Source organism: Pseudopipra pipra, chromosome 11 (genome assembly GCF_036250125.1).
Source record: "Pseudopipra pipra isolate bDixPip1 chromosome 11, bDixPip1.hap1, whole genome shotgun sequence".
In the NCBI taxonomy this organism is placed as follows: Eukaryota; Metazoa; Chordata; class Aves; order Passeriformes; family Pipridae; genus Pseudopipra; species Pseudopipra pipra.
The window spans coordinates 16756247-16775870 of NC_087559.1; the positions used below are offsets into that span (position 1 = coordinate 16756247).

The following is a 19624-nucleotide window of genomic DNA, read 5'->3' on the forward strand; positions in this document are numbered from 1 at the left end:
TTTGGTAGCCCTCCCAGTGCATACATTACCTAGTTATACAACCCACCTTGGCTTCCAGGGCATAAGAAAAGTGACTTCTGTATAGCTTCGAAAAAGACACTTCATTTCTTCCTTCACTTATCTAGCTATTTGATTCTGCTCCATTCAGAACATCCTTTTTAAGACAATTCACTTGTTCTTCCCAATCAGCACTTCAGTCCAGTTCAGAGGCCTCCCAGATCTTTTTTGTTCAGAACACTTCAGCTCCTCAGAATTCTAAAGTCAGCATTTTTTGTCTTCCTTTTCTTGACAGAAAACATAGTCACTTCAGAGCTGATTAACATTTTTGTCACAGAAATGTTTTCCCATCAGACAACATGATTTCACCTAAACTGAAATTTGCAAGGATAAAATGTCATTTCTGACAAAAAAAAAAAAAAAAAAAAAGGTTTTCCAGCTGGGAGAAGCATAACAAAATATTTTGTTTGGGGTTGACATTTCAACATAAAATTACTTGGTTTTTTTTTTCAATATGTTGATCCAAAATTAAAAATGCCGTAACAGAATGACATGTTGGATCATCCTGTTTTGATATAAAATGTCTAGATCTTAACATTTATACTTTTCCACGGAATTTTGACTTTCCATTCAAGTTTGAAATGAAGGATTATTTTGAAATTCCCCGTGGGAGGAAAATTCCATTTCCTCCCCTGCCCTCACATTAGGAGGAGAGACTGTTCTGAAACCAGAGGAGTAGGTAGGAGAGTCAGGCAGTTTTGCATCCTGTGTTGTATGTCATAGCTTAGCTGCATAAATTTGGCCAAACTGCTTCACTTCTTAAGAAGTTGGGTGGCTTGTGGAGTTTTTTGTTTAAATGGGGCAGAATGCTTTTCTGTGTCCCCAGCAACCCTTTGGAAAACCATCAAATCCAGTTTATAAATTAGGAATAACAGTACTTGCCTGTGTCACAGGACAGGATGTGAGTCTTAATTGGTGCTTATTGAATTCTCTCAGATTCTTGAAAGATGCTGTAGAAATCTAAAATCATATTTACTGAAATGAGTTATTCAGGTGACTTACAAGTGCTGAGCAAACTTGGCTGTTATTTTTAAACAAGTATGAATTATTTTTTTTGAACAGTACCTCTAATCCTCTCTGCCAGGATCTGAACTCTCCTCTTTTCCTTGCTCCACATTTTTATGCAGAGATATAAAGCAGCATTTCACAGTAAGCTGAATAGTGATACTAATTACAAGGATAGTTTCTTCTGCTGTTGACAATGCACAGAGATCCATGAGGAGTCTCCATGCTGCTTTTCACTTCCAGCCAGATAATCATACCTCTCTCCCTTTCTTGTTTTTTCTGTTTTTGACATCATCTCTAACTCATACACATAGACACAGAGTGGCAAAAGTTATGGGATCAGGAGGATAGAAAATGCTGCAAACTATAGTGGATATTGTAAGTTTTCAACCCTTTCTGGGTTGTCATCTGGATTCCATCACTCATGGGACAAGCAGCTCTGTTCTGCAGCACCTGCCATTTAGCCACACCACCAAATAATCCCCCTCTCAAGAGATCTCTAACTCTCCCACCCAAAAATGAACCTCTTGTCTTTCACATCCCCAGCTCTTTTAGGCTGTTGTTTGTCAGGTAAGCTTCAGTCTGCCTGCTGTTTAATCTGTTTATTGCTTTGTCTGATCCTCACCATCTGCATCCTTATTTTCTATATTCTCCTGAGACTATGAGTTTCTTTACTTCCAGGCCCAGAAGGACAAAAGTGTGTTTTTTCTTGCACCTTGGGCTGCAGGAACTGTTGGAAAACATCATGCAAGAGCAATTGTGCCAACATACCCATGATTATGTAGACACAGGCAAAAGAGTGCTTTTCCCCAGAGAGCTTTCAGCTCTTTACCAAATTAAATTCACATGAAAGAAGGCACGAGTCCTTCTGTTTGATGTTTTGTTTCACTGTGTTTCCTTTCTTGCTAGTGCCATGGTCTCCATACACAGGCTTAAGTTAGTACTCAAAACCCACACTACTTACTAACTGGTATTATTTAACAGCTTTCTAAAACAGAACACTGCCCTTGGTAGGTGCTCTGTGCTTTTCTGGTGAGTGTTGACACAGGAACCACCCCCCTTGATCACAGTTGCACCTCAGTCACGGCTGTTGTTGCACAAAGTGTTGCACAAAGACAGGTTTACACACACAGTGGTTTCTGAGCAGAGTCTGTGGCTGAGCACATACATCAGCTCCAGCAAATCTAGGAGTGAATAAAAAACACAGAGAGAGAGGGAAAGGGAAAACTTCCTCTCTCTGGGGGCCAGCCAGGAAGGGTAGAAGTGAGGTCCCAGACTCTCATAGTGGGTGCAAGGCCATGAGAGCAAAACTCCAAGAGTAACAGCATGACAACATTGAAGAAAAAAAAAAAAAGAGAGAGAATAGCAGCATGGGAACAATAGAGGGAAAATGCTGCCACTGACACTTTGGGAAAGTGCTGACTCAGCAGCTTGTGTGAAGGGTTATAGAGTTGTGAATAGGAGGCCCTTGGCATTACTAGGGCTAAAGCACTAATGTACCTGAGGCCCTCTGTAGCACTGCTTCATTTTCCCATCCTCCTGCTGCCAAGTCTATAATCCATCTTTTCTGATTTCCTGGTTGGGGAATCTCCAAGTAAGGAGGGCAAGGTGAAGCATTCCTGTAAATATGATGTCTGGGCAGCTTCAGCCTTCTGATAAGGGCTTCAGTTTGGCTGTACAAAAGAAAAAAAAAAAAAACCAACAAAAAAACCCTCCCAAAAAAACCCTCAAACCCAACATAGTTACCTCTGCTAGAAAACAGTGCATTCCAGATTTGTCCAAGTGCCATAACCAGTAGCCACAGGCATTTCTAAAGCACCAGTGAGTGCATCCCACTACATCATGAATAATCACTGCCAGGAACATGGAATCTGGGCAGCTATTCATTTCTCCATTCCACTGCCATGGGTTAGTCCCTCCCTGGAGTGTTCACAGGGAAAGTGTCTCTATTATACATTTCATGGGGACATGGAGTAAAAATCTGTAGCCAGGATTTTCAAAGGAAACTAAGTGGATTAGGTACTCAACCACCCTAGAATTTCAGTGGCTTAGTCACTTTTAACAACTCAAGATAAAACTATTGAGGAACAACTGGTAGATTCATTATAAGACTAATATTTAATATGATTCATTCTTATTTATATTCTTGTCTTGGAGTCTACCAGTCCCAAGAACTGAATTCCCTGCCCTAGTTCCCTCTCTGTCTTTCCATACTACCTTCTTAGTGTCTGATCACATTTGTCTCCTCGTGCTTGGTGTCATCTCTCCAGTGACTAATTTTCTCTGGCTCTCCTCGGGCACCCTCACCTTTACTTGGGAAGGCCAGGAATGTCTGTCTGCATGTGGCACCCAGGGCTCCTGCCCCGAGCACTTCCTTTGCACTGTAACATCTTTGTTTCCCCATCAAGAAGCACAATATCCTCCCGGTGAGAAAAGCAAACCGGGTAAACAGGCACAGTAATTAGATCTGATGCCCAGGCTCTGGAGAGGAAATTGGGAGATAAATTAAAAGTTGGTCCCACTGGAAGGTTCCCCAATGGATATTGATCAGCCTCAGGTGAACTAGAAACAGTCCAAGGAGAATTTATTGATTAGAAGCTGACAACCAATTGTTTCTTCCTCTCTCTGTTTCGAGGTTGTAGTTTTTGTTTGCCTGCTTCTCTGATAGAGGCCGCAGGTAAATTCCTTTAACTGTACTCCTTTGTCTATGTCCAAGGGGCAGCAGAGTGGAAGCACAAAGGCTGGCAAAGCTCATTAAAGTCAGGAGCACAGAAATGGAGTGCAGGTCTTGCCATTGCTTTCCCCAGAGATGCTCAGGGTTGTTCTCTATTCCCTTTTGAGACTCTGACCTCTTGTCCTTCAGATTACACAGTTGGTTAGCTGAAACCTTTGCTCTTGGGTTTCTAACTCTCTGGCACAGACAGTGCTCCCATGAAAAACACAGGTATCCCTGTCGAGGAGAGGACAGAGGCAAAGAGGCACAGATAACCCTCAGAGGCATTTATCTGCCTTGGCAGCAGATCTAGCCAAGAATTCAGGAGAAAGGGTATTTTTCCCTGACTGCAAGGGCCACCTGTGGTTTCAGAGTTATCAATTTGCCTCTCACCATTGTTTCAACAGTTTACTACTGCTAATAGATTTCAATACCACTGAAACCTAAAGGAATTAGGGACCCAATTCGGAATATGATCCTGCTCAGGGGAACACAGAAACACTCCTGCATGTAGAGACATACTCTTCTATGAACATCTTAAAAACTGCAAAGTAGGCTTTGAGTCTTAGGCAATGTCAAATGCAAAGTTGGCACACACAGGCTTGAGTCTTCTCCTGGGCATGCAATAAGATCTTCAACTGCATCTCCTCATACTGCTTTTTACTCAGCAGTTCTGTCTCAGGACAGTGCACGGAATAGATGGAGCTTTATGAATAAGCAGCTAGTCAATATTTTATTTCCTCCTCATTGTCTGGTGTATGGCTCCAGGCTTTATTTGCTGGACACAATTCAAACCCTACTCTGGAGAAAAAATGATTAATTTTCTCCCAGGTTTTTTGTGTGGCACACATCACTAGAATGGCTGGCTGGTGTACAGACATTAACTAACTTAGAGCCACATCTCTGGCTGAGGAGGGTGTACTATTGTATTGGGCTCCTGTTTGGGAAACTGAGGCAGAGACATTGCAGTAGGGAGTTTTGAAGGACTTCATAAAACAGCTCCCATCTTCCTGTGCTGTAGACAGGTATGTTGAAGATGTCCTATAAATCACAGCCCAGGCCTCAAATCAAGAATCAAGAAAACAGGGCATCCTCAGTGAGTGACCTTTCATGGTACTTGGCTTAAGTGTCTTGCTTAAACCAAGACATTTGTACAAATGACATTTATACTAGCAGGCAGGAGAAAATCCATCCCTCTAGACATTCAGCTACATTAATCTTGAGACCCACCTCTTCTTTCCTCTCAGTTCCTTGCCTCATTTACTGTACACTTTACCATCCTGGCAATAAATGAGCAGAAATCCTAAAGACAACATCCTCTTTCAGTACAGCCTCCTGTTCTGCTGAAGAATAGGTCTGCCTTGTGCAATATGTCAGTCTTCAGTCAGCAAATAGCATGTGATAGGATAAGAAAGAACCAGATCACCAGAAATATGTTCAAAGGAACTGGATTTACTAGGTCTTCATGTTAAATTTGTACCTGCTATTTCCTATCTTATAAATACATGACTTACCAGTATCAGCATTTTTTTCAGTGCCTTGCTTCTCTTATGTATGTGTCCGTGCATGGGTTTGAAAAAATAAGCAAATGGAAACTACAGAAATTCCATCATGTGAGTTCAGATTCATTCCTGGGTGATTCATCAGTAACGTGGGAACATTTATACATGTTGTACAGGCCTGTGCTACCCCGGCTGTGGGAGTAACTGATAGAAGAAGTACATAGTTATCTTCCTTGTAGGTCAGCACACAGAGGGGAATGAGGCAAGCATTTTGCATCTGGGTTTTACAGATGCTTGCTAACAACGAGAGATAGTGAGACTCTTGAATCCTGGATTATATTGTGGGCTCTGAAAGGGAATTTAAGCTACTGGGCCCAGACGCTTCTGCCTTTTCTCCCTGGCGTGGTCCTGGGTGCCCTCTGCTCCACAGTTTATCTGCATACTCTATCTCCTCTAACTTTGCTCAGCTCATACCCTTAGGAGGTGTGAATGCAAACCCAGACAATACAAGGCTGCTACTGAAATGTCAAAATTCTGTAACAGCTTTACAGCTTAACATAAGAGATATGATTTTTTTTTCCTGTGGCTTATTGGTGTAGGAAAAGGTGCATTGTATAGATGGCATAACACTGACTGATATTTGTTGCCAAATTTGAACTAAAACCAGTAAATAAACTACTTTCCCCTTTTTCTTGTCTCTTAAAATTAAATCTGCAGAACTCCAGGAAGATTTTTCCTAGATTTATCTCCAGTGGGTTAGTAGCCGCTAGGCCAAGATGCTTCCCCATGTGATTTATATGTCTTTTCACTGGTCCTAGGAGTTAATGCTTCCCCCCTAGGTGTTGGCCATTTGTAGCACAGCTTGAAAGAATGAAATAGTGTTTTAAACTCTCCCTTTCCATCTCAAAGTTGGGCTTTCAACTTTAAAAATTGATTCACTTTGGGTGAAAGGTCCTGGCTTGAAGGGTTCTGGGGAATGAGGTTCTTTATTAAGTGACAGAACCTGTGCATCATGGACAGGATCAGGAGACACTTCCCAATCACCATCTCTCCTGCCAACGTGACTTGCTCCTGAACTAGAGTTATCTGCTCTAGGGGTGAACTGATGGGTGTATTTTAAAGGTCTGGTCAGTGCCTTCCTCTGATATGGACCCTTTTCTGGGAACATCTAGATGGGGATTGCTGGCATATTGCAGACAGACCATTCTGCCATTTGGAAAAGTTGAGCTGAGGTCACATGGATCCTGGGTTAAATGGGTTTACACCCCATCTCCAGCCATTTGGCAGATTGATTCTCTTAGGAATTTGTTTTGCAGCTTGACAAAATAAAAAACTTGATGAAATGCAATTTTAAAATACATGTATTTGGTAAATTAATGAACTAGCGCTGACTAAATGAAATTATCAAGAGCAATCAAAACTCAGAAGAGAAATCTTTTCAGGTGATTATAACGAGCTTCTCTCATCCCATGGACAGAAAGTTATCTGTGAAATCAGTGTTTCATAGCAGAAAGGTTCACTTTTAGCATCTGTAATAAGAAAACACCCTATAAAAGAGAGTATGTAAGAAAATCCAGAGTGTTCAGATCCATTTCACTGGTTTCAAACTTGTTGATTTCAGATTAATATTAGAAGAACAGGATCAGACATGTTTTATTGATGTCCTCATGTTCCTTTTGCAGTTACAAGGCTCTGCTCCCATGGGTTCAGCTTACCTGCAGCAATATATTATCCAGTGGAGAGCTTCCCATCCTGTGTGCCTTGACAGCAAATAACAGTGAAGAACAGAGACCAGGTGGGAGACATGAAATTCTAGGAGAACTGGAAATAATACCAAAGCTTCCACTGGCTTCAGTAGAGACAAGGTTTCTCTCTGGGAGTTTGGCTTAAGCCAACACGTACTGGCAATTTAGTGTAGTAAAGGAATTCATCCCACTGGTGACTTGGGCCTGGGTGAGTCTTAAGGTTGTGCACAGTTTCCTTAAGCTGGGCTTTAACTTCTGGAAACATGGCCTCTGCCTGTGGAAAACAGTGATCTGGGGTGCCTTTCTCATGCAGACTGTGTTTTATCCTTTATTTCTCAAATTTCTTGTGCAAACAGATGCATTTCCTTACAGTGAAAAAGATGTGTCCCCATCTACCCCTGCAGAGAATTCCTAATGTTCTCCATTCTCTTAAAGAGAGGACATGGGTAAGGGCATGTCAGACAAATGGGCTGATCCAAATAATCATGAAATGGCAGCAGAGTTTTGACTTCTCTCCTGATCGTGACCTCGTGCTTTCAGCATGTTCAGTGGAAATATGCCTGTGTTTGAATTTCTGCTGTAGAGCTCAGTAAGAACAGAGTGCCAAACTCATCTCTGATGTAAGCCCTGTTTGACTTCAGCAAGTTTACTCCAGGGAGAGATTTGGTTCTGTGTACTTATGTGTACTAAGTGGAAAAGTGAGGGTTTCTGTTAATGCTCTCTGCTATGGTTAGGCTGGAAAAAAATGCTATAGCACTGTGTTTCCTGTGAAACAAGAAACCATATTTATGTATCTATATCTCTACAGCTGTCTCTATATCTACTTACTTGTAAAATTAAACTATCGGATAATGAAAGTGGTCTTAGAACCTGAGGTAATTAATATGGAGGCTTTTTACTCATTAACAGCAAGCTTGCATTTGCTTTTGAGGGAGAAGTATGGGCAAAGCTGGGTGTAGATCTGCAGGTTGGAAGAGCAGGAGCAGTTTTGGATTAGGATACTGAGTGCAGGACCTTGGCAGAGCCACAGGGAGATCAAGGCAGGCCCAGCAATGGGATGGTGCAGGCCAGGCCTGTGGAGAGTGGGCAGGAGTCACAGATTCCTGCACTGAACAGTCCCAGGCAAAATCATCAGATCATTCTCATCAGAAGAGGCAAAGTTAACCCAAGGAGACATTTCAATGCTGAAATGGAAACCACTCATGGTTTTTAAAAGAATTACAGGAGAACTGAAATCAAAGCTGACACCCAGTTGTAGCCAGGTGGGGGTTGGTCTCTTCTCCCTGGCATCTATCAGTAAGACAAGAGGGTATGGGCTTAAGCTGTGCCAGGGGAGGTTTAGGTTGGATATTAGGAAGAAATTCTTTACAGAGAGGGTAATCAGGCATTGGAATGGGCTGCCCAGGGAAGTGGTGGGTTCTCCGTCCCTGGAGGTTTTTAAGATGAGACTGGATGTGGCATCAGTGCCATGGGCTGGGAACCACGGCAGTCGTGAATCAAGGGTTGGACTTGATGATCTCAGAGGTCTTTTCCAACCTGTCTGATTCTGTGATTCTATAATTCTTTTTCTTTGAGATTTAGGAAGACCTCAGGAGTGGAGGGAGGCTGCTGGGGCCAACAGCCTCCCATCAGTGCTCCCTCCTGCAGAGTTTGCCCCCAGCTGTGAGTTGCAGGGGTGCCCCCCAGCACTCTCGGGCATCCTCTGGAGCTGCAGTGCTGTCAGACTGCACAAGCCTCCTCTCTTCAGGGAAGACAAGAGCAGAGATGGGTACAGTTCTGTCTCTTGTTTGAGTTGGTGTGTTCCTACCTCAGTGGGAGCACAGTGCACAAACGAGGGATCCAGTCACTCACACAGGGCTCCCCAGGAGTGACAGTGTTATGGCCCTCCTGGGCTGCTCCTCTGCAAAGGCAACCACTAAGGAGAAAGGAAGGAAGGAGGAACATGGATAAGCTTGCTCTCCTCCCTGTAGCATCCTGCAAGTTTGTATAATGACATTTACTAATGCTGCCCACATAGTTCTGTCTCAAAGGAGTCTGGAATAGAGGTTAGACTTTGTAGGTCACCGTTATAAAATCAAAGCCCTGCTTCAAAGCTCTCCACTGACTGGCTGTGATGCAGGGCAAAAAACTTGTACTCTTCTGTGCCTCATTCTGCCCCAGTAATGCCAGCTCTCCTTCAGGAAGGCTTGGATGGCTTAGAGCCATGGCAGTCCTGCAGGAGAACAGCTTATGGGTTTGCTCAGTGGCTGCTCTGAGTGAATCCATAATACCACAGATTAAAGTAGGCTGAGTTCTTACTCAGACTCCCTCTCTGCCCCTCACTGACAGTCTTCCTTGTGCTTCTGTGCTTCCTGGTGAAAACACAAGGTGGCACTGAGTCAGCAGGACCTTGGCTGACAGTTGCCTCTGCATTTCTTTCTATTTATACACAATTACGGCAATTTGCAAGATCTCCTGTGGGGAGGCTGCAATCTCCCATTTCTCCAATCGTCTTGTGAGGGCAGTGCCAGTGACCATCCTGACTCATTTGTTGCAGGAGAGTTATTGTATAGTCACTTAATGTTATGTACTGACAGTTTTAGTAAGAAGTACAGTGCCAGAGTAACCTGGCAAAGGGACAGTCCCAAGGACTACATTCTTACATCTGTGTCTCTGTGAGAAAAAAATTACAGTTGAGAAAACTAAAGGAAAGAGGAAGTTGTCTCAAGGAATCCAGGGATGACCTGAATGGTGATCTACCATCAGGCCCAGACTCCTCATCACTGACAATATTTCTGCTAGAGAGAGAGACAGAGGTCTAAATTGCAAAACCCCATCTCGGCTCCCCACAGGATGGACATGCCTTTAAGTTCTACTCTTTGCTAGCAACAAGCAATTACCAAATGGGAAACAGCAGTAGCATGATTACAGCTGTATGAAAATACAGCTTGCCCAGGCCCTACTGATGGCTTAAAACAGCAGTGTCAAAGCACCAGCTACACAGTGCCCCTTTCCTCTTTGCTGTCCCACTGAAGGTACATGACTGATAACACAGTTAAAACTGGGATTTGCCTTCCTCTAGGATCTGGGCCTGTTAAACAGAGATAAGTGCACTGTTTACAATGGAAGAATGTCTGACACCTAGAGGGGAGAATTGGGCAGCAACCCCTAAGGTTCATTCCTAGACATTTTGTAGTACACCATGGGCAATGAGCTTATTCCCTCAGGAATTTCCTCATGTGGGATGTGGGGATGATAAGCTCTGCTTCCCATGGACAGCAGTGTGATGACAGAGTACTGGGTAATACGAAGTTCTAATAGATGTGCCATGCAAATAGATGAGATTTGTACTGCCACTGCATTTGGGCTGTTTGATTGAAAGGGTTTGTTTGCCTTCCTGCAGGGTGAATGTCATTTTGTGTGACAAAGCTTGTGCAATATGTTACAGAGAAGACATGCCCTCATACAGAAATTTCCCTGATTCTTTTTTTGGCATCACTGAGGTGGTAGGACTAAAGCACAATAAATTTTTTGACTGGAAGGTGCTATGAACATATAAAAAATCTTTAATTTACCTTTCACTTACTATAGTACTGCCCAGCCAAAAATCCTGTTCTGTTTTCCCTTATACAAGGCACAACAGCAGTGACAAAAACAAGTGTGTTATTTGTGGATCATCTCTCCAAGCCCTGTTTGCCCTGGCCTCAGGCAAGTCTCTCTGGGTTCAGGGATGTGTTTCCATCCTGTCCATTCCCACTGCCTGTGCTTCCCCACCTTGTTCCTTGGCTCTGTGGAGATCCTTTCCAGATCCTCTGCCCACAGAACAGTTTATTTAACCTTGAAGTTCCCTTATCAGCTGCATCACCCTGCTGTAGCTGCAAGACCTAAATTGTTTTCCACCGTCCGTGAGCTGAATGGGGCCAGGCCTTCAGAGAGCACAGGCTTGGAAACACTTTAAATTAGGCAGTCTGAGATGGAAATGCTGTGGGTAACAAGGAAAACCAAACAAACCCCATCCTTCTCCCAAGGCCCTCGGCTCCTTAAAAGCTTGGTGGCTCTGTGGGACCCCCAGCCCGTTTCTCAGGAGAGTTGTGCACAGCACATGACTTAATTAAATACATATTTCTGAGGAGGCTGGTACCAGAGCAGACCAGCAAGCTGCTCCTCTGTCCAAGCTGTGCCCTGCAAATAGGTGAAATACATAATACCATTGCATTTGGGCTGTTTGATTGAAAGGGTTTGTTTGCCTGCCTACAGGGTGAATGTCATTTTGTGTGACAAAGTTTGTGCAATATGTTAGAGAGAAGACATGCCCTCAAACAAGAGCACATACCTGTTCCTTCAAGGGGAACTGTGTGCCTTTAGTCTCACTTGCACTGCAGTCTTGTGTAGTAATTAAATGATTTGGGTCCCCTGGGACTGCAGACTGAATGCAAAGACAGATTATGTCTTTTATGTCTTTGGTTATCTTTTTTTTTATTACACTTGGATGGCGAGTTTCCATTCATTTTGCACGTGGTTTTTCAGCACAGGTGTGATTTTGGTGTCTGTTATCACCAAGTTTGACATGGCCCATAAGAAACCAGGAGGAATTATGTGAGGAGAGTTTACCTGGCTGCACAAACGTTCTTGGACATCAGAAGGAGCTGCCTTCCATCCTCCCACGTGTCTATTCGGGTCCAGGTGAAAAAAAATATATAATTAAAAGTGGAACATATTAATTCTTTACAGCACAGGAGATCCATTAAAGGACTGGTGGCAGAACTCTGCTGATTGGGAGCTCCCCTGCAGAATGTTCCAAGCACAGTGTTGTCACTACAGTTACGGGGTATGGAATGATGTGGAGCTGACAACACCAGTCTCTCCAATGGAGGGCATGTGGCTTAAAATGTCAGGAGCAGAGTTGGAAGATGATGAATTTATTGGTTCTGTGGCTCAACCAAAACCCACTAAAATCGGAATTCTGTATTTGGTTGAGCCAAACACTGTTCTTTAGTTTTCAATTTACTTGTCCATTTCTCCTGGGCTGGTTTTTTTACCCTTTATTTTTTACTTCAAATCAATTTCTTAAGCAAAAAATATTTTAAAGCAATAAGGAAACGTTTTATACAAAAATGAACTGTTTTGACATTTTGAAAACTCTCCCCTGATTTTCTGCAAATACTGCACAGCAAATTCAGTGCAGTCTCATCAACAGCTTTATTCTCATAATCTCCTGCTAAAATACTATTTTGTGCAAACTTACTGTCTGAAGGGAAAAATACTGACATATTTCTTCTGGAAAGGCAGAAATGAGGACTGTTAGTAAGGACTTCAGACACCTTGGCCCATTTTCCTCTCTGCCACTGGCATTTTATGTGGTCCTAGAAGGTCACAGCACTTCTCTACTTGTTTCCTCTTTCTCTGGATGACAAGTTCTCAGTCAAGTGATGCTACTCAGTGTGTATCCATCCAGCACAGACTAGTGTGGGGAACTGATGCTGATTGTGATTCTGGGTGTTATTTTGATAATAATTTCTATTACAAGCTCTTTCATGCAGTGAACAGGTTGTGGTGTGTGGTTCCAGGTCAAGGAAATGGATTTCACTTTACAAACATAACAGAACTTCATCTGCATGAAATCCTAATTGCATCCTTTGCCTTTACTTTAAGCAAGCAAAGCAAATTACAACCAAAGCAAATACTATATATATTTAGATATTTCAAATACATTCCCATTTTAAGCCAAATGCTGGGAAGCTTTTGTTCCTCTTCTTTTATTGCTGTGTCTCATAGTACATAAAGGAGACCAGGCTGGACATCCACCTTCAAACCCAGCCCAGTCCAGCCTGCCCCATCCTGCCCCTGGGGGTAGCCAGGCAGTTTGGACTCCTGGTTTTGCTCTAAAAGCACAGAAATCTTTCCCAAGGATCTGTAAGCACAGGATAATGTCAACCCTATTTCACACAGTGCCTTGAACCCAGAGAGCAGTGGTTTGAAGAAGATTGTGCTGTGAAGCAGAGTCAGAACCAGACTCCTGGACCCAGTTTGCTGTTGCACAGCTGCCCTTCACTGACAGCAACATGAGTCAGAAAGTGCCTGTGCATATGGTTCCTAAAATAACTAGTAATCAGCAAAATTCACAGCCCTTTTACTCAGTCACTTCTCTTGAAAGAGTCTTGTTAGGCCAAATGTCTTTTTCTCCCTCCGTCATACAAGTGCTGCTCCATTGAAGATAATGGATTTGTTTGGGTGTATCAGAGAACAAGATAACCATTGTGGTGTTCAGGAGGCATTTTATCCCTGTAAGGATTTGGCCAATTACTATTATTTAGTTACAGGCATGTTGCTGTTTTGCTAACTGCAAAAGAAAGAAAATCTTTTCCATTAGATCTAATCAACACAAGAAGCTCCTTTCAAAGAGAGGTGAGAGGACAATCAATTTCAAGCTGGAAATGCAGTGTGGGAACCTTTGGATAGTTCTTTATGCAGCCCCACCATCCCAAGCCATGAAACTTGAGCCAGCTCTGAGTAAGCCACTTTTACAGAGGAGAAGCAGTGCAGCTCTGGTAGTTCCACTGAGACTCACAGCCCTGCTGAGATGTTCTGTTTGGCCCAGGCAGACCATAACCTTCCAATAGTAACAGAGCTTTTTTTCCTCTGCCACACCCCAGCAGACCTACAATCTTGGTATTTTCATCTTTTTTTTTATTCCTCTTGCTCACTAAACTTAAGAGTTTTGTTGATGTTGTTTGAAAAGCACAGTCATGTGACTAAACTGACCAACTATAAATTTATTAAATAAGCTGTAAACCTGGGTGATTTTAAAACATTGCTCTTCAGGTTCATGAGAACTTTTTCCATTTATAGAAGGAAACCAAGTGAAGCATATAAGTTGTACCACAGTGTGCATAAAGCAGAAAGAATTTGGCATCAGCCAAGCCTATCTGGGACCATTCCTTTACCACGTACAAGCTGTTGAATCATGAAGTTGCTGCTTTGTCATCCTGCCCGTGCCTTGACCTCTTGATTTAATCTGGGAGTTGTTTAGGGAGCTTCCTATCTAGTGTTCTCAAAAGATGGCAGGGGAAGTCTGCCTTCTATCCAGCATTTGTACAGCTCTGAGTAAATTGCTCCTGCTCCAGCACTTCACCTGTGCTCCCACTTTGCTCTGAGCATCACATCCATCATCCATTAGCTTGACTTGCTGTATCATGACTCTGTTGCTGTGGTTATACAGAGATTTACAGAGAGATACAGCAGTGGTGACATGGAGGGTATCAGACACCCAAGGAGCAGCCATTCCCAAATTGCCATATCCTAGTTCAGTCTCTGACCTCAGGAACAGTGCTGCCTCAGGTAGGTCAACTTACAGACAGGTCCTTGGCTTCTGTTTCCAGAGAGATCACTATATGACCTTCCAGAACCTTTGCTTTTGACTTGTTAATATAGTACTAATTGTTTGCCTTTTTTGGTTTCTTTTGGTATGTTTTTAGTCTTTATCTACTGTGCTTTTAGAAAGAGTGTCAGAGAAAACGCTGGAGAAAAGATCATCTCTGATGTTTACTGATAAAAATGTAATCTTTCTTACTTTGATTTCTTTCTTTAAACGGTTGTTCTGGGCTAGGGACAGCAGACATGCTTTTAATCTATTTGTTTGAGCAGGTGGTCAGCCAGAACACAGAACCACCTGGTGCACAGGGCTAACCTTAACACAGCCCTCAGGTGCTGGTGTTTGGCACGGCAGGAACTCAACTGCAGGAGTGTCTCACCTGCCCCCTTCCCATAAGGGGCAGAAATTACATGGGGAGCTTTGCCTCAGCACCACTGGCAGTCCCATTTCCTCCCTGAGGCCTCCAGCTGAGCCCAGTGGTGATTCCCAAGCTTGTGAGTGCAGCATGGTGAGAAAGGCAGCCTGCAACAGTGGCTTCTGCCCAGAGCATCCACCCACATTCCCAGGAGACCAGGCTCCATCATCTACTAGTCAAACTTCCTGACTACTAGCTCCATGTTTTCCCCTCTGCTGCCCTTCACATGTGAGAGGTCCTTCCTGTAGGCATTCAGAAAGCCATGTCATTATTCTCCCTTGTTCCCCACCTTACAGCTCTTTTACTTCCTGCGAGGTGATGCAGTGCTGACACCTTTGCCTGCCTTGCTGACAAATGCTTTCCCCCACCACCATGTCATTAGCCAGCTTTTGTCTTTCATCTTTAGACTACAAGTTTTTGGGGGCAGGCTGTGGTGTCTCACTTGGTGGAGGGCAGTGGGGTCTGTGCTTACTGTTGCTGTAAACCATGTGTGATATTTAAGCAGACCACGCTAATCTTTTTAGCGCAGTCCTCCTACTGCTCTGGTCCACCTGAGTCATAAAAGCTATGAGCTGCCTCACAAAACAAGCAGAAGACCTAATCTTTGAGGAATGCAAACCACATGTGCATCAGCCCAGGGAGCATGGGCATTGCTAGCAGGGAAGGGGTTAATCCAGTCTTTTTTTTTTCCCCTGCAGTCCCTGCCGGGTGGATGAAAATGAATCACATTTCATTCTGCTCTCAGTCAGCCGAGATTGCTCTATAATTTTGTTTTTAGTCATTCGTGACTGAGACCTTCCCTGGCAAATTTAGTCACCGAATGTTTTTGCTGTTTAGCCCCAGTCGTTTGAAATCTCGGGGGAAAGTGGGTTTCATATTGCGACAGCTGAGAGATGAGCAAGGGGAAAGCTGATGGATGTTGATAGTTCAGGCTGATGATATTCAGCATCCTTTCCATATCCCACATAGCTGGGCAGAGATACTCAATTCATTTATTCATGATCATATACAAAGCATTTTAGTCTTCAACATCATAATAGCTTGTGACCTTAAAGAGACACAGTCAAGTACTTTTTGGGCCAGAATTTAACCTGCTGTAGAAATTGCTATCTGCTGAAAGTGATAGCTAATAATAGCTGCAGCCATTGCCATTCTTCCTGCCATCTCTCCATGCATTACTAGTGAAATTAATTTCATGACCATTAGAAGAGATAGAAGTGTATTATTTTCCCTTGAACAAGGAGAAACTGAGGCACAAAAGTTAAAACACCAGCCACATACACAATCAAGGACAAAATTACACATAAGATTGAGGTCTTCTGTTCCTGTTAAGAATAGTCAAACAATGTCTTACACATGCTAAACAGTTAATTTGTGTCATTAATCCAGGCTTAGCTCCTGAAGGAACATTTCAGAAAGAATTTGAGAAAGAATAAAAAAATAATTCCTAAAATGCAAAAGCTCCCTTTGTTGTTTGTGCTTTAGCAGCACTAGCAAAGAACTATTCCCACTATTTCCAGTGGTTTTGCAACCACATTGACAACATTTCCAAGGCCCAAACAGGAAACCAGATAAAACTGAGGCATGGAAGTATTCCTGCTCCATTCAGAGAAAGGTGGATGAGCTCGGAAGGCAGAGGGGGAAGGCAGAGACACGTGCATCTACCCCTGAGCTTTTGCGTGCAGGGCACAATGGCAATCAGTCTGATGAGAGACATTTTGTTCCCCATTTTCCAAGAGGAAGGTGCGAGCGCCGCAGAGTCATGCAGCCCCTCTAAATGGAGTCCTGGTTCACTTGTCATGATCAGGAAATAAGTCTGTAGCAGGATTGCAAAGGGCTGTGGCACAGCTGAGACGTCCAGTCGTGTTAGTATGGTGAGACCCTATGGTTTCTGTGGAATGGTGCTGGCTGTTGACAATAGGGGCTGATGGAGAAGGCATTTCCATGAAGTTAATGGCAGTCTGGTGGAGGGTAGGGCCTGAGGCCATTATTACCATTGTAAGTTCTGGAAATCTAAAAATGCAGAGAGAAAAAATAAAGAAAATTGCCTTTTTATATATCAGAGAGTTTAAAGTTGAGCTGGCTGTTGCCATGGCTACAATATTCAGTTTGCAGTCTTTAGTTATTTAAGACCAGGGGCTCGATCTTGCTGAATCAGTGAACTCAATGGAAACATGTCACCCAGCCTCAGCAGGGGAAGAATGAAACCACGGTAGGGCAGCAGGAAAGGAGAGGCCATTCCCATCCCATTAGAGATCACATCCCCTGTGCCCAAGGAGGCTTTCTGAGGTGCAGGAGCAGTGCCTCTGTGAGGAGATGGGAATGGATACAGGCCACTGCAAACTCCTCAGTTCCCAGGCCAGGATGCTCCACACTGGCTCTCAGTTCCTCAGAGCACAGCACGGGCATCTTTGGAATGGAAATGACTGGGAGTAGGGCTGACAACCCCTGTTTGTAAGCTCCAGCAACTACCTAAATATATGCACTGTAGTAATAATTTTTTAGATCAAGACTTCTTAAAAGGAGACAGCTTTTCACTGGCAGTTAAGCATGTCTCAGATCATGGAATTGGCAAGGTTGGAAAAGACCTCTAAGATCCCTGAAATGTTCACCTTATTCCCAGAATGGGCTTTTCATGGTTCATCTAGCAATGACATAGTTTGTGTTCATGATGGAAAACGAAAGTTTTCCCAGGGTAGATGTTCAAATTCCTGTTAAAATGGATTAGAATCCCTTAAAGATCCCTGTCTACTTAGATTAAACTGTGAAGTCAGATGAGACCGTGGAAGAGTATTGAGAAAATGCAACCAGCAGAGATTTTTTTCCCATCTTTACTTCTCTTCCAGGGGATTCCCAGGAGGACATGCTACCAAACAACATTTTGTGTTGTAAAGTACTGTCTTAATAAAAAAGGGTCCCAACTCTGTGCCTTGATGCCATTCTTCTGTCTCTACCCTTGCCAGAGAAGAACCAGAAGGATTTCACAATCTTTAGAGAAAGAAACAAGAAAAGTACAAAATCAAATTCTCCAGGTCAGAGACAGCACAGTGTGCATGTCCTCTGTAGCAGTGCCCCAGTGTCACAAAGTGGCTGCTTTTCTGTACAGAAAACAAGTATGTTTTATAGGCTTAGGTGCCACACTGAGAAACACAAATGCCTTATAGTTGCAGAACTGACTACCACATCAGAATCTGAGGTGAAAATGTATGGATATGATTCTCTGAGCTGTGCCTGTCTCCTAAAGTGTATCTGTCGGTCTGTCTGTATAAACATATTATCTCAGAAATGAACACAGTAGCTTTGTATTTCCTGTAATGATGCCACGTCCCAAAGCTGCACTGCAATGCCCAGGGTTTGTCTCTGGATCCCTGTCCCCCACATTCATCCTGCAGGCTCATCCTAGGGATATTCAAATGGTTCCCTACATCTGTAGGTTGGCTGTTTCCCTGCCTTTCTGATATATTATGTGCCTTCCTTATTGCCTCAAGAATAATGGTGGTCCTGTGTCCCTTTTGAGCCATCTGGTTCGGATGTGCCGTGGTCTCTGGCTTTTCCTCCTCACCAGACGGGAGGTAGAGCACTCCCCAGATCAGCCTCAGAGCTTCTGCCACCCCCAAGTGAGACTAGATAAGAGTGCCCCATATTGAGACAGAGGCAGGAGAGTTTTATCAGGCAGGAACATGAACCAAATGAAAGCTTTGGGATTTTGCTTCAAAAGGAAGATGCCATTAGCAGCCCCCTTTGTGTTTGGCTGCATGGGTGGGCAGGCATTTTATTAATGTCCTGAGCAAGCAGAGGGAACAGCTGCCTGTATGTGGTTAGTAAACAGCAGAGAGACTACATTAGTGTGAAAATAAAGGACTCAGGAGGGAAAAGGGAGTTTTCCAGAAAAGTTAAACACACCCAGACAACCAAGATCTTGTCTCCTCAGAGAGCTACACCAGTGTCATCAAAAACTCTGGAAGATGAGGAGGGAGAGGTCTCCCCAAGAGCTAGACACATCCTATTCACCACCAGCATCACTCCATGCTTCCTCCCAGCTCCTCTCCCAACTACAGAGCCCTTACACACCTCTGGCCTCTTTCCAAACTGTGCCAAGTCCTCCCTTTGTGATAGAAACAAGCACATCTCAGTTTCCAGTTTAGAGCTGAAAGGCAGACTGGGATTACAAGCACAGCACCCCCCACCCTGTGGAAGAACAGGGGGTTGCTCACACTTTCTTCCTCCTCCCATGAGGGTGCTTTTCCAGGCTGTGTTAGCAGCACTTCCCAGCATTTCTGTAACATTCTTTCTGTCTGCTTTCCAACGATGTAGGACCCATTTGGAGAAATAAGCGTGCTAGGAAGCAGGAAAGGGATGATTTCCTCATTCATTAAATCAAAACAACTTGTATTGGGAAATACTGAAGATGGATGATGCAATTGAACTTCCTTTTATAAATGAGTTATTTTTTGTTGACTGTTGCTGCCATTGTGTGTGAATCTTAAGACTTAAAAATTGGGAGATAATATTGGTGAGGCCTACGTGTGTTAGAGAGAAAGGCTGTTGAGAGTCCCTAGAAGAGGTCTTTTTCCTTTGTCACCTATAAGCTTTCTACCAAGGAAGAGAAGTTTCAGTACTGATCACTCTGCTGCGTGGACTGATGTTTGCTGGAGGTTCAGCTGTTTTGTGGGTCACAAGCACGGGCACAGCCATCCCTTCATCACCATTGTTTGCACTGTGTAAATCTGGATTTGATATTCCAAGGTCACCTCCAAACTCACCACGGAGCAGGACGAGGCCTGGGATATTGGCCCAATTTCCTGTCCCTAATGTGTGACTTAATACACCACCTTA

General features: G+C 43.6%; 1 protein-coding gene across 1 annotated transcript in view; it reads left to right on the forward strand.

The window, feature by feature from the left end:
• The first annotated feature begins 6965 nt into the window (after positions 1-6965).
• Positions 6966-19624, forward strand: part of LOC135420417 (high mobility group protein HMGI-C-like) — an 86585-nt gene continuing 73926 nt past the window's right edge. Inside the window, exon 1 of the mRNA XM_064667888.1 lies at positions 6966-7072. The gene's annotated coding sequence lies outside the window, so the exon portion shown is untranslated. The remainder of the gene's footprint in view (positions 7073-19624) is intronic.